We start from the raw sequence: 15,857 nt of genomic DNA on the forward strand, positions 1-15,857 counted from the left end.
CCTATGGTACAAGTAATGTAATAAAAGGAGGCTTTTAGGGTGCCTGGGTGGCTCAGTGGGTTAAGCCGCTGCCTTTGGCTCAGGTCCCGCATAGGGCTCTCTGCTCAGCAGGGAGCCTGCTTCCTCCTCTCTCTCTCTCTCTCTGTCTGCCTCTATGCCTACTTGTGATCTCTCTCTGTCAAATAAATAAATAAAATCTTTAAAAAAAAAAAAAGGAGGCTTTTATATGAAAACAAAAGAACTGTGATTGATGATTGGATTGAAAGTTAAGGAGCGCCTGGGTGGCTCAGTCAATTAAGCAACACCTTTGGCTCATGTTATGATCCCAGGGTCCTGGGATCAAGCCCCAAGTTGGGCTCCTTGCTCAGTGGGGAGCCTGCTTCTCCCTCTGCTTGTGCTCTCTGTGTCAAATAAATAAACTCTTTAAAAAAAAAAAAAAAAAGGTGAAGCCAGATTCTGACTTTTAAGGCTAGCCCGTTGAGCAGACATCTGGATGTCAGACTTGAACTATCTTTAGATAGACTGAGGGCAGGTAGTGACCACCGGTTGGATCTTCCTGGTTTACAGTTCAAATGCATCTGGTAATGTGTTTAGTGGCCCATGGAGGCACAGCCCTAAGGCTGTTTCTACATGAGCTATTAGGACCATTTTGTAACATTGAGTCCTTTGTACGAAGTCTACAGAGCTTCAGGAAAAAAGGCAGTTTTCATCCTCAAATGATTAAAGTTAGAAACTTGACAGAAAGATCAAAATACTTGGGGATTTGGACCCTGGCATTGGATGACACTAGGAAAAAAAAAAAAAAAATCAGGATCTATTCCACTTTATAATGAATGTTATTATAATCTTTTATCTAGACACATGTATTACTGAGACATATTTTTCTCTATAATCACTCTCATTGTTACCAAAAAACACAACCAAATGAACACAAATTTTATTGGAAAATAAGGCTAGTTCAAGAAAGAAAACTTGGCCTGGTTATTTACGTAAGTGCCCCAAGAACAGATGTTTGACTTACAGACTTTAAGAGCAGCTTTGCTGAATGTTTCATATTGAATCTCTAGATGGAACTCTTTTTTTTTTTTTTTTTTCAAAGATTTATTTGACACACACACACAGAGCACAAGCAGGGGGAGCAGCAGGCAGAGAAAAAGGGAGAAGCACGCTCCCGGCCAAGCAAGGTGTCCTCTGTGGGTCTCAATCCCAGGGCCCTGGGACCTGAGATGAAGGCAGATGCTTAACTGACTGAGCCACCCAGGCACCCCTAGACAGAACTCTTAACAGCCTCTCCAGGCCAGAAGACAAGCCAAATCCTTGCCACCAGACATTGTGTGGAACACCTATGGATTTGGGTGAACTCCTCTCTTCTTGGAGTCCCTCAAATAGCTCTAGGTTCCTGCAGCTGTTAGAAAATGATCTTCTTGACTCACACAGTAAGTCTGCTGGGATCTCTGTCAAGAAGGTCTCATGATGCTCCTTCCAAGGGGGCTTCATTTGTTTCATAAAGTGAATCTTAATCCCTTATAGTTTTCGAGTCATGCCTGAGTCTATGCAGCTCTTTCCAACTAGGACATCCTACGGAAAGCATTGGTAATATAACCAGGGTTTCTTAAATTGTTTGTTGTAGCATTTTATTTGTTTGGGAAAGAGAGAAAGAGTGAGCATCCAGCAGGGGAAGGGGCAACTCCCCAGTAAGTAGGGAGATGAACACTGGCCTGAATCGTGGGATGCTGCGATCATGACCTGAATCGAGGGCAGATGCCTAACCCACTGGGCCACTAGGAACTCCTAAAAGCAGCATTGGTAAGTGTGTCTTGTCATAAGCAGAACAATTGCTTATTGAAATTATGCAAATATATACATTTTGGCTGAAAAATATAAGAATAGTTGGGGCGCTGGGGTGGCTCAGTGGGTTAGGGCCTCTGCCTTCTGCTCAGGTCATGACCTCAGGGTCCTGGAATGGAGCCCTGCATCAGGCTCTCTGCTCTGCAGAGGGCCTGCTTCCTCCTCTCTCTCTGCCTTCCTCCCTGCCTACTTGTGATCTCTGTCAGTCAAATAAACAAATTAAACCTTTAAAAAATACATATAAATAAGAATAGTGAAAAGGAGTCTCCAAACTTGATAGCATCAGCAAGGGAGAAAGGATAAATGTTTCAATTTCTTTCCAAAAGTATATTTTGGTGACCTAAGACACAAAGTTTCTCCCATCTGTAAAAAGCATTTTTTAAAGGTTTTTCTTTACATTCCTGCTAGTTAACATACAAGGCAATATTCCTTTCGGGAGTACAAGAGTGTACAATTCCATACGACACCCAGTGCGCCTTGCAGGTGCACTCCTTATCCCATCACTCATTTAACGCATCCGCCTTCCCACCTCGGTTCTGGCAACCACCAGCCTGCTTGCTATAGTTAAGAGTCTGTTTCGTACTTTGTCTTTCCTTTTCTTGTTCTCTTTCTCATTACTCACTTGTTTTGTTTGTTGGAATCTACATAGGAGTGAAATCATCCGGTATTTGTCTTTCTCTTATTTCACTTAGCATAATACTCTCTAATTCACCCATGTTGAGGCAAATGGCAGGTAGGCAGATTAATATCCCATGTTGAACTGTTCCTCCAACAAATCCATGTCATGGACATGATGAGGGACCAGAAGGCAAGCTGAGGACAAAGCAAAAGCTGACACCCTCAACTCCCCCTCCATGGGATGCATGTGACATTCCTCAGGAGCTCCTGGCTGAAGGAAAAAACAAATAGTTAACTTATGGAGATCACACTCCTGCAAGACATGGGTGTCCCTCTGTTCTACAAATGTCCTAGAAATTTACAAAAACAAAGCATTTCTATCAATTACCCAGCTTCCAGAAGGGAATGTACATATGTTTAAGTGACTTTAGAGTCTGCAGCCTATTGACAGATGCTTGAAGAGGGCAAAATGTAATGTTCCTCCAGAAAACTCCCAACTGTCTTCATGGTAATGCCTTCCGAAGAGGGAAAAACAACCTTAACTTGACAATGGCAAGGCCTCCAGTATCCTGTGAGTCTTCGACATATGAAAATCATTTTGAAAACTCCCTTATTCCTCACCTTTCCCCAACCCCATAGTATAAAATCAGCCACCCCTCATGACCCTGGTGGCAGCAACTCTTTCTGCCCTCCTCTTGTCCCCATGCTTTAATAAAACAACATTTTGCACCAAAGATGCCTCAAGAATTTTTTCTTGGTCATCAGCTTCAGACTCCACCCCACTGAAGCTCACCTACATTCTAAAACTACAGCAGACAGAGCCAGAGCCAGGGAGGGTATTGAACATGGCACTGAGTATAGACAGGAAGTTCCCACAATGCACAGCAGCAGCTTCCCTGAGTGGTCCCCTATCTACAGTGGCTCAAATCTTGATTGGGCTTTTATCCCTGGGAGAGCAGTGCTTGAGTTCAACCACAGCACACACCTTGCTGATCCTGCCTACCCCAGTGTCCAGAAGGCTCCTTCACTGCCAACAGCTTCTCTACCACGTGACTTTTGAAAGCTATGCCCACATGAGCACATCACCAAATACCCCTCTTTATCCAGTGCTACCGAATTAGGTTTGGGCAATTTCGGTAAATATGATCCGACAGCATCCGATCATCAGTAATAAATAGGAATTCAGTTAAATCATGAAGATAAAGTAGGACTTCCCTACTCCTCAGAAACCCACCATATTTGCCAATTCCTTTCTCCCATTACATGTATTTATCACATGACACCACCAAAAGCTGCCTGTGCCTTTGCAGTGACTGAAGAGAGCCACCTCTGGGCCCCTACCCACAGTAGACACAATTTTTACATTTTCTTTTAATAGGGCTTATGCTTCTAAGGATGGTGATTTCATCAAGTTCTACATAGATTCACATGCGACATCCCAGGGTTTAATGTCTGAATTAATACCCATTGGCCTTCCAGCTCTCTAGTCTCAAGTGTTCAGTGAAGACACTCCTGCACAACCCAGGCAAAAAAGATGTTTGTGATGCCTATTAGCTGGGGGAAAAAATGATCAAAAATATAGCTATAAATCTGGAGATAACTAGGAAATAAAACAAATAGAAATTCTTTTCCTAAATCCATGGAGTCCATTGTGCAAATTGAGACATTTGCAGTCTACATGCTCACTTTTTTATTTTATGTATTTTCGATCTGTGACCTGGGCTACAGTGTCACTCCATTTGGGAGGTTTCTCCTACTTCCAGGTTATCGTTGACCTATACAGCATGGTCACATGGGCACGTGATTCAAACCAAGACCCCCACCAATAAATGGAGAACATACCTTTATTATGGGTCATGGTGGAGTGCTTGAGAGTCCCAGTTCAAGTCCACTTTTGGCCATTCAAACAAATGCCAGCTTGGGTAAGCTCTGTGGGCATCTTCTCTAGGAGAACACAGTATGGGAAATGTTTGGGAAAAGGGACAGAGGATTGCCCACAGAGGTGGATCTGATTGCCATGTCTCAAGTAACATTACCTTGTGACTCTACAGAGTATTGTCTAGGTGATGAGAGACCAGAAGGCAAGCTGAGGATGAAGCAGAAACTGACACCCCATGAACCCCCACCCCCCATGGGATATATGGGACATTCCTCATGCACTCCTAGGTGCCCTAAAGGAGAAATAAATAGTTACCTGGTAGAGATCGCAATCCTGCAAGACCTCAGTATTCCTCGGTTTACAAATGTCCTAGTGATTTACAAGGAAGAAGCCTTCTTTTATCTATAGCCGAACTTCCAGCGACCCATAACTCAGATTCCTGAAGCCCTAACATCACCCTCTTCTCCTTCAAATTGAGGGAGGTTGAGGCAGAAGGAAATGTAAATAAAATTGAATTTCTTTTAAACCTACACCCTACTAAAAAGGATGGGGTTGAATAGGAGGAATGTAATACTGCTTCCGGAATATCCCAACTATCTTATCGTTAATGCTTTACGAGAGGGGTAAACAACCTTGACAACAGCAAGGCCCCCAGGATCCCCTGAATCTTCTTTAATATATGAATGTTCTTTCTCAAAACCTCCCTTTTTCCTTACCTCCCCCAAGCCCATACTATAGAGAGAAATCAGCCATGCCTCACAACCCCAGGGGAGCAGCGCTTTCTGCCCATGAGTCCTGTCCCTGTACTTTAACAAACCACCATCTAGCACCAAAGACATCTCAAAAATTCTTTCTTGGTCATAGGCTCCAGACTCCACCCCACAGAACCTCTCCTATATTCCAAAACCACATCATAGGAAACACACTAGCTAGCAGGGCAGGTGTCCACTCAAGGTCCCTGAAAAAGTGCTGAGTACACAAAGTGGATGGTGAGTAGCAGCACCACAGGTGAGCTAAAATATCAACAATACCCCCCACAAAACCTGTAATATATCAGTAATATCACAGTCAGCACAAGGAGGAGAAAATGATACACTAAATTAACTAGGCGGGGAAATCACCCATCATTTCAACCTTAAGGTCACTGAGGGAATGGATTCATAAGAATATTATTCTCTTCCATTACCAAATAGGTAACAGATAACACCAGTTGTGTACAACTTTCAGTAAAATGATATAGGGGCTGCCTGGGTGGCTCAGTAGTTAAGCATCTGCCTTCAGCTCAGGTCGTGGCCCCACTCCTGGGATCTACCTCTGCATCAGGCTCCCTGCTCAGTGGGGAACCTCCTTCTCCCTCTCTCTCTCCCCCTGCTTGTGTTCCCTGTCAAATAAAATCTTAAAAAAAAAAAAGAGATAGGTTCAGCTTGGTGGTAGAATAACACACCACTCATCACAAATTCATGTTAACATATTAAAAACCATTATGTTTGATTAATTGAAGTACATGAAGTTCACACATAGACTATGTTATGCATTTCAAATCCACTGTTACACTTGTTCAAAATACGGAATACAAGCATTAACCCCCATAGCTGATATCATGATGTGGAAGTGACTTCCTTAAGTTCCATTGCTGCTGACAGTCGCAACAGATGTGTATGCCCAGCTATATGGCATGGTAGGGAAGAGTTAGATAACCTCTTTCTGTTATCGGGGAGGATTTCTTCATTTCAATCGCATCCACTCCTATTCTCTAAAGATCGCTATTACGACGATACATCAGTAGTTAGCTGGTGCGCCACCTTTTTTTCCTTAAAGAGCAATCAGGAAAACCTTGTATGTCTAATATTCAGGAAGTTCTTTAGTTTTAGTAAATGGAGAAAAATATTGTTCTGAACACCTATTTCATGGCAACTTACATCAATGCTATAACCCTAAGCAGTGTCTCCATTTAGATTTTCTTCGTTCATGTTTTGTATTACACAGTTCTCATCTTCCAAGGAAAATGTGGGATGCATGAGTCCCCCCGAGGGCAGCAGGGCGTCAAATGTCGTTGAAGGAGCACAAATCAGGCTCATGGATTCATGCACCCAGTACAAGTAAGTCAATCTCCAGAAGTGATTTGAGAATAAAGTACATTAATATTTGTTGGTGAAAAACATCAAAAAGGCTCAATATAACAAAAAGCACATCAAAACTAATTGTACCCTTGTAAAAACTCCCCACTGAATCTTTCCAACGTAAAAGCATATGCATTTTCCAAGTGTTTAACTTATCTTTTCCCTTGGACTAATAAGTACTGTCTGAATAGAGGGAATGATACACTCCTTTTACATGATATTTGTGACTTTTATTGACATTAGATGTTCAATCAGAGAGTTTTCTAATTATTTGTATGATTCAATTTACCTTCTTTAGCACTTTCTATGTTTGCAAATGTGTATATTAAAAAGAGGGTCTTTCCACAATCATCATCTTTCTAGTGTTTGAATCTAGTGTGCATTTTGGGACACTGAGTATAGACTGAATTCCAGTTAAAGGTCTTACCACATTCATCACATTTTACCATGTTGCTCCCATATGACTACGATGTGAGTTTCAGGGAGAGAGAGGGTGGACTTCTTTAGATGTGTATAGATATTTCCAATTATATTGGATGCAAGGTCTGTGATGTAAAGGTTTTACAGTCCTTACTCCTAGTCTTTACATTTTTAAAGTTTCTTGCCAGTATGATTTCTATGATGTCTGCTAAGGTGTGAGCGCTGGTTAAAGGCCTTGCCACATTCTTCGCATTTGTAAGGTTTCTCTTCAGTATGAGATCTGTGATGCTTAAGAAGATTTGAGTGCAATGAAAAGCCCTTGCCACATTCCTTACATTTGTAAGGTTTTTCTCCAGTATGATTTCTGTGATGTACAGTAAGCGATGAGCTCTGGTGAAAGGCCTTGCCACATTCTTGGCATTTGTAAGGTCTCTCTCCAGTATGAATTCTGAGATGATTACTAAGGTTTGAGTGACACTTAAAGGCCTTGTCACATACTTGACATTTGTAAGGTCTCTCTCCAGTATGAACTCTGTGATGTTGAGTAAGGTGTGAGCGCTGTTTAAAGGCTTTGCCACATTCCTTACATTTGTAGGGTTTCTCTCCAGTATGAAATCTGAGATGATTACTAAGGGTTGAGTGACACTTAAAGTCCTTGTCACATTCTTGACATCTGTAAGGTTTCTCTCCAGTATGAACTCTGTGATGTCGAGTAAGGACTGAGTGCTGTTTAAAGGCCTTGCCACATTCCTTACATTTGTAAGGTTTCTCTCCAGTATGAATTCGGTGATGTTTACTAAGCAATGATCTCTGTGAAAAAGCCTTGTCACATTCTTGACATATGTAAGGCTTCTCTCCAGTATGAATTCTGTGATGTCGAGTAAGGTATGCCTGCTGGTTAAAGGACCTACCACATTCCTTACATTTGTAAGGTTTCTCTCCAGTATGAATTCTGTGATGTCGAGTAAGGTATGCCTGCTGTTTAAAGGACCTACCACATTCCTGACATTTGTAAGGTTTCTCTCCAGTATGAATTCTGTGATGTCGAGTAAGGTATGCCTGCAGGCTAAAGGACCTACCACATTCCTGACATTTGTAAGGTTTCTCTCCAGTATGAATTCTGTGATGTTGATCAAGGCGTGAGCTCTCCTTAAAGGCCTTGCCACATTCCTGACATTTGTAAGGTTTCTCTCCAGTATGAATTCTGTGATGTCGAGTAAGGTGTGCCTGCTTGTTAAAGGACCTACCACATTCCTTACATTTGTAAGGCTTCTCTCCAGTATGAATTCTGTGATGTTGAGTAAGGTTTGACTGCTGACTAAAGGACCTACCACATTCCTGACATTTGTAAGGTTTCTCTCCAGTATGAATTCTGTGATGTTGAACAAGTGTTGAGCAAATTTTAAAAACTTTGCCACAGTCTTTACATTCATAGAGTTTCTTTCCAGTATGGATTTGCCTATGTTTCCTTAGAGATGAGCGGTACTTGAAGGTTTTACAACATTCTTCACATTTGTATGATTTCACTTCAGTACTCATTTGCTGATGCTGAGATTGGGTTGAGTGCCAGTCAAAGACTTTACCACATCCCTTAAAAATGGGTGTTTTCTCTCCACTAGGGATCATCTTCTTTCTACTTAGTCTTGATGACTGACTAAATGTGGGACCACGTTTAGCATATCTGAATGGGTTTTTGGCCTCATGAATTCTCTGATCATCACCAATATTGGAGGACTGCTGAGGACCATTCTCACACTGACTGGATTCATCAGGATTTTCTCCCAAATGGATACTCTCATGTGTAATAAGGTTAGACCTCTGATGAAAGACTTCCCCACATTTATAACATTCATACTGGTTCTCTGAAAACTGAGTCCTCACACGTCTCTGAACACTGCAGCCCTGGTTAAGTGTTTTCTCAGATTCAGGGCACTGAGCATTGCTGTCTCCATTGGAAGGGCTCTGGTCATTCTGGAGGGTCAACTCCTCAGTGAAGCCTCTCTCGTATGGATCCCGCTTAGCACTTTGTTCTTCATTATTCAATCTCTGATTTTCAGAAGTATCTGATGGGGTCAGTCCAATCCTGTTTTGAAAATGGTTCCAATCATTGTTTTCAGCACAGACTAGATAACTTTCCAGATTGTCCAAACTGTCTTTCTGCAAAGAGCTGTGTTGGAATACTTGAATGGAGCTCTTGCTGACAGAAACACACTGCTTTGTGGAAACAGCTGACTTAAAAAGGGAGGTTTTCCACGATGTTTTATATCTTTCACTATTCGGGTCATTTTGAGTCTTATTAGATGCCGCTGCCTCAGATGGGCTACGTCCTTCATGGTATCCGTGATGCCCTTCCCTCTCTCTATTACCGTCCCAGTCTGTCATTAAGTATACATTTTCAAGAGCACTATTTTTGTATCTACACATCGTCACTTTTTGGAAAGAAGCTTCTATGCTTGGCTTTTGCAGGAAATTCTGAATGTCATGTGAAGATTTGGCTGAAAGATATCAAATAAGAAAAAAGGAAACTCATTGAACTTACTAGTTTCAGATGAATATACTGATGATTTGTAACATACAAGCTTCCAGTCAATCAGAGAGTGTCACAAAGATGGCTGGGAAGGAATCATCAGAATTTCCTTCTTCCATGGACACCCTACCTTGGAACACAACATACTGACCACATACCTTAATAGATAATTCTGTGATACTGTCATGTTCTAGCACAAGTCCCTTCCTGCATCTCAAATAATCTGAAAAAGTGCCACATGAGCGTAAAATTAGAAGGATGGTTATTTAAACATAAAACTAAAATGAACCGGGATGCCTGGGTGGCTCAGTTGGTTAGGCAGCTGCCTTCGGCTCAGGTCATGATCCCAGCGTCCTGGGATCGAGTCTCACATCGGGCTCCTTGCTCCGCAGGGAGCCTGTTTCTACCTCTGACTCTGCCTTCCACTCTGTCTGCCTGTGCTGGCTCTCGCTCGCTCTCTCTCTGACAAATAAATAAATAAAATCTTAAAAAAAATAAAAAAATAAAAAACTGAAATGAACCAAATAGAAAAAAATCCAACATATTCAATAGGTCAAGATTGTAAGCTTCTCCTCTATGATCAGAAATGAGGTAATGAAGTAACACTACCACTGCCTTTCAACATGGTACTGGACATTCTAGTCAGAACTGGGGAAGAAAAACCCCATAAAAAGAATCCAAACTAAAAAAAGAAAAAGTAAAATTATCTGTGTTCACAGAAGATATGATCTATAAAAGACTCTAAAGAATCCTAATTTAATTTTTCTGTGCTCTTTTTCTATTGTTTGTATTGTTTATTTCTGCTAAACGTTGTCTACAACACTTTCCATTTTCCAATTTTTTTTTTATGCAATACATAGCTGAGTTAAAAAAAAAAAACAACATGGATGGAACTAGAGCATATCATGCTTAGCGAAATAAGTCAAGCAGAGAAAGACAACTATCATATGATCTCCCTGATATGAGGAAGTGGTGATGCAACATGGAGGCTTAAGTGGGTAGGAGAAGAATAAATGAAACAAGATGGGATTGGGAGGGAGACAAACCATAAGTGACTCTTAATCTCACAAAACAAACTGAGGGTTGCTGGGGGGAGGGGGCTTGGGAGAAGGGGGTGGGATTATGGACATTGGGGAGGGTATGTGCTTTGGTGAGTGCTGTGAAGTATGTAAACCTGGTGATTCACACACCTGTACCCCTGGGGATAAAAATATATGTTTATAAAAAATAAAAAATTAATTCAAAAAAAAAAAAAAAAAGAGCTGGAAGGGTGCTTGAGTGGCTTGGTGGGTTAAGCGTCTGCCGCCAGCTCAGGTCATGATCTCAGGGTCCTGGGATCAAGTCACGCATTGGGCTCTCTGCTTGGCAGGGAGCCTGCTTCCTCCTCTCCTCTCTCTACCTACTTGTGATCTCTGTCTCTCAAATAAATAAACAAAATCTTTAAAAAAAGAAAAAAAAAAGAAAAACTTAACTTTCCATGAGAAACAAGGAAAGGAAAAAACTTAGATGAAATTTAGTAGTACAAGGAAGTAACAAAGATAAATCTGAAATAAATAAAATAGAGACGAGAATAGTAACAGAACAATGAATGAAATGCCCAGTTTACCCGAAATACTAAAACTGGCTGTGCTTTAACTTGGTCAGCATTTATATACTACCAAATCAGGTAACTTAGGAATAAAAACAATAACAACAATAGATAATTCCTAAAATTGCACAAGTCACTAAATCTGAATTATCTACCCTCTACCAAATAAATGGGAACTCTTCTTACACCAGAAACAGGAATTTAAGTTATATTTGGAAACAAAACTCTCCCAGCACAGAAAAGCCCAAGACCTAGGGATGTTACAACATTTGATGCAGTCACTGAGTTCCCTAAGTCAAATCTCTCTCTTGCTCAGATTATTTTCCTTTTTTGTGTCCTTGAGGTCAGAAAGTCCTTCCCCTGTTGCCTCCAGCTAGCTGTTTATTGCATCAATCCTTTATTCAATCTCATTTATTGCATTGTTTTTTTTTTATTTTTTTATTATTTTTTAAATTTTTTTAAAGATTTTATTTATTTATTTGACAGAGAGAGAGATCACAAGTAGGCAGAGAGGTAGGCAGAGAGAGAGAGGAGGAAGCAGGCTCCCCGCTGAGCAGAGAGCCCAATACGGGACTCGATTCCAGGACCCTGAGATCATGACCTGAGCCGAAGGCAGCGGCTTAACCCACTGAGCCACCCAGGCGCCCCTCATTTATTGCATTGTTAATCTCATTTATTTTTTTTAAAAAATTTATTTATTTGAGAGAGAAAGAGCATGAGTAGGAGCTACCGAGGGAGAGGGAGAGTATCAAGTAGCACACTGAATGTCGACACTGACACTGGATCCTAGGATCCTGAAATCACTACCTAAGCTTAAACCAAGAATCAGATATAATTGAGACACCCATATGCTCCATTTTTTCCCCTCTTAACTCTTGCCTCTGTGGTAAAGTTCTCAGCACTCTTTTCTCAAACCTGTGAGTATCCCTATGATTGTTGCCTTTAATTCTCCATTGCGTATGTTACTGACAACCGCTTACCTTCGATCTCTGACCATGGCCGTATTTTTTTGTTTCTTTTGGGATAAATTCTTCCATCATGGCATTTTGTCTAAGTCTGCCTTCCTCTCTGTGTTAGAAAAGCCAGTGATGTGTCCTGCTACATCCTTCTAGTCAGTGGTCTGCAGAGGCTCTCCTTGCCTTCTGTAGACAGTATTTGCTCTCTGGTCTGAATGTGGTCAGTTTTACCTAGGTGAGCTCTGGTCTGCTTGTGAAATGAGACCTGAAATCACCTCCACCAGAACGGAGGTTGTGCAGAACTCTCTGCTCAGGAGATGTGGTGTGGGCAGGGGCCCACCTTTCTGGGCCTGAGGTAAGCTAGACTGAGATGGTCAGTCCAACCAGAGCACAGGGGACTGGGGCTTAGGAAGCAAGCCAGACAGCCAATGTCCTCACTGACTGGGACACTGGGACACTGCTCTGAGATTATGCTACAGGGCAGGAGAAGGAAATGCTGCCATCTAACTCCTGTGTTCTTAGACACATATCCCACTGAATGTTTCCTCACAGGGAAACACTCCTAGACTAGTGAATACTCTTCCCACTGTGTCCCCCAGTCATTCTTCTGATCTCTGTCTGCAGGTTGTCTGTACCCAGGTTGCTTGCCTTCCTTCTCTCCAGGAGTAGCACAGCACCTTCTTGGCTCTATCCCAGCCAAGTCTGCTGACCTTTAGAACTCTAGGCAAGGGATTTCTGTGCTAGTTCCAAGAACTCATGAAATTCAACCCCTCTTGTTTTGCACACCAGGGGCTTTGGAGAAACATCCTCCTGTGCTTTCCCTCTGTCATACCACTTTCCCCACAACCAGGGATGCCTGCCTTCCATAGCACTGTAATTCTTCCCTCCCTCAACCATGTCTCCAAACTTTCTGCCATCTATGATGTGGCGTCTTCTCTCCTGTAACTTGGGGAGTATGATCTGTCAGTCTTCATGGCCATTTCTGGAGTACTGAGGGTGATTTGGTTTTATCTAATTGTGTTCCTTAGATGTGATGTGTCTAGCGCCCCCTATTACAAGGCCATTTTCCTCTCCTGGGAATCCTTGTTAGAGCTCTGTGAAAAGAAGGGCCTGGGTGGCTCAGTGGGTTAACGCCTCTGCCTTTGGCTCAGGTCATGATCCCAGGGTCCTGGGATTGAGCACTGCATTGGGCTCAGTAGGGAGCCTGCTTCCCCCTCTCTCTCTGCCTACTTGTGATCTCTGTCTGTCAAATAAATAAATAAGATCTTTAAAAAAATAAAAAAAGGGCGCCTGGGTGGCTCAGTGGGTTAAGCCACTGCCTTCGGCTCAGGTCATGATCTCAGGGTCCTGGGATTGAGTCCCGCATAGGGCTCAGTAGGGAGTCTGCTTCCCTCTCTCTCTCTGCCTGCCTCTCTGTCTACTTGTGATCTCTCTCTGTTAAATAAATTAATAAAATCTTAAAAAAAAAAAGAAAAAGAAAAAGAAACCTGTGTAAACTTAAAAAATTTAAAACACTGAAGAATACAAACCCAACACATAAAAAATTTGTTGTTTCTACATAAAAAAGAATTCCAAAAGTAAAGACATAATACATTCAGAGGAACATCCCCCCAAATAAAATGCTTATAATTCAACATAATGATATCAAATCTGGAACAATGAAAACTATAAAATAGTGTGCAGGAATTGAAAGAAGAAATAAGTTGAAACACATCGATGTTCCTCCACTCAAATACTTAAGACTATTGACCTATCAATAAAACTTCAATTGACCTGCAGATTTAATGTACTCTCTATCAAATTCCCAATGCTATTTTTTGCAGAAAGAACAAAATGCACCCTAACTTTACATGGATGTTACAGGATAACACATACCCAGAATAATCTGGAAAATGAACAGCACACATCATGATTTAAGGCATACTGTAAAGTCACAGTTATCAAAATAATATACTACAGATATAAAGGTAAGCACAGAATAAGGGATGAGTGTAGATGATCTAGACATATATTTCTCCAATGTTACTGTGTATGACAATCAACTGAGGCCTTGTTAAAATTCATATTCTGATTCCAATTTCTGGGTTGGGTCTAAGTTTCTATATTTTTCACAAGTGTGCAACTTATGCCCATATCTTCAATTCCACAGTTCTAAATTCCATAAATGAATGAATGAATAAATGATGGATGGATGAATGAATGAATGAATAAAATAAAAATAAAAAGTAAAATAAAATAAATATCATGGGTGGGACTGCATCAGTGGCTCAGTTGGGTAAGCATCTATTTTGGCTTAGGTCGTGATCTCAGGGTTTTGGGACTGAGCCCCACAGCATGCTTTGTGCCTCTTTAGAGACACATGAAGAATGGAGAGAAATCAAAGAGTAGTTAGGTCTAAAATCATGGCAATGGAATCCGTCACAAGAAACGACTTGTGTAAGCAACTTCAAAGAAAGTACAGTACATTTTCAGAATACATTTCAATATGTTAGTGATGTTGTTGGGGGAAAAAAGAATAGAAAACCTCAGTAACTGCAGAAACCATATAGCACATTGATTTTTAATACACTTCCATTTGAAATTGTAAAAATAATGAGGTGTTTAGAGAAACACAAATCATTCTATCTCTCTGGGCTTGCTATAAGAAGAAAATTCTGAAACCAGTAAAAAAAAAACTAACCATGAAGGATGAAATGATGAATTAGATTCCAAAAATATTAAGAATTTCTTTGCATCACAATCTTAAGAGATAGAAATAGAAGTACAGTGAGAGAGGAGACAAAGAACTCATTCTCATAATATATGCAGAACTACAAAGACTAAAGAAAAAAATACCATAACAGAAAAAAAGGGGCACAATAAATAAGACACTTTGACAAAGAGATTATCCATAGGTTAATACCCAACTTCATACTAGTAGAGAGTAACAACACAACAAAAAAGCAAATAAAACTACAACTTGGTAACATCACTTGCTAACCCAAAGCCCGACACCAAAATCACATAAGCTACCACGTTTTAGAAGGCACGCAGATAAGCCAGAAATCCTAGGAATCACTGCTGGTGTGTGTGAACAATGGTACAAGTTTTGGGGGGAAGGGTTTGGTAGTATCTATTAAAACTGAACATATCTAACCTAAGTACCCAGATTCCAGTCCCACATCAAACAGCCAGCAGATATGTGTACATGTTCCACTGAAAAACAAATCATAGATTTACACGTCAGTACTAGTTATGACAGGCCTGCACGGAGAACCATCCCCCCTCCTGTTAACAATAGAATGAGGCGGCTGGTATCCACATAACGGAACGGGATTGCTCCACTCTAATGAATGATGCACAGTAACATGCAGGAAAACCAACCAATTCACAAATACTGAGAAAGAAAAAAAAGCCGAATACAAGAGTCCCCATTGCCTGATGATATTTCCACAAAGTAAAAAAGGGAGCACAGCAATCCCTTGCCTTAGACACTGAAATGGTGCTGAGATTAGGGGGAAAGTTACTGAGACCTCAACAGGGATTCAGAGGACAATATTGTGTTTCATGACCTCAAAGGCTTATACAGATGAGATCAGTCTGTGATATTCCATGAAGCTGTTTGCTTGTGATCTGTACACGTGACGTGACCTTTCTTTTTTTTTTTTTTTTTTTTTTTTTAAGATTTTGTTTATTGGGACGCCCGGGTGGCTCAGTTGGTTAAGCAGCTGCCTTCGGCTCAGGTCATGATCCCAGCGTCCTGGGATCGAGTCCCACATCGGGCTCCTTGCTCCGCAGGGAGCCTGCTTCTCCCTCTGCCTCTGCCTGCCATTCTGTCCGCCTGTGCTCGCTCTATCTCCCTCTCTCTCTGATAAATAAATAAATTTAAAAAAAAAGATTTTGTTTATTTATTTGACAGAGA

At 41.2% G+C, this 15,857-nt stretch overlaps 1 pseudogene; it reads right to left on the minus strand.

Moving 5' to 3' along the window:
- Positions 1-5,808: 5,808 nt before the first annotated feature.
- Positions 5,809-15,857, minus strand: part of LOC131817402 (zinc finger protein 850-like) — a 75,456-nt pseudogene continuing 65,407 nt past the window's right edge.

Source organism: Mustela lutreola, chromosome 16, assembly GCF_030435805.1.
Source record: "Mustela lutreola isolate mMusLut2 chromosome 16, mMusLut2.pri, whole genome shotgun sequence".
Lineage (NCBI taxonomy): Eukaryota > Metazoa > Chordata > Mammalia > Carnivora > Mustelidae > Mustela > Mustela lutreola.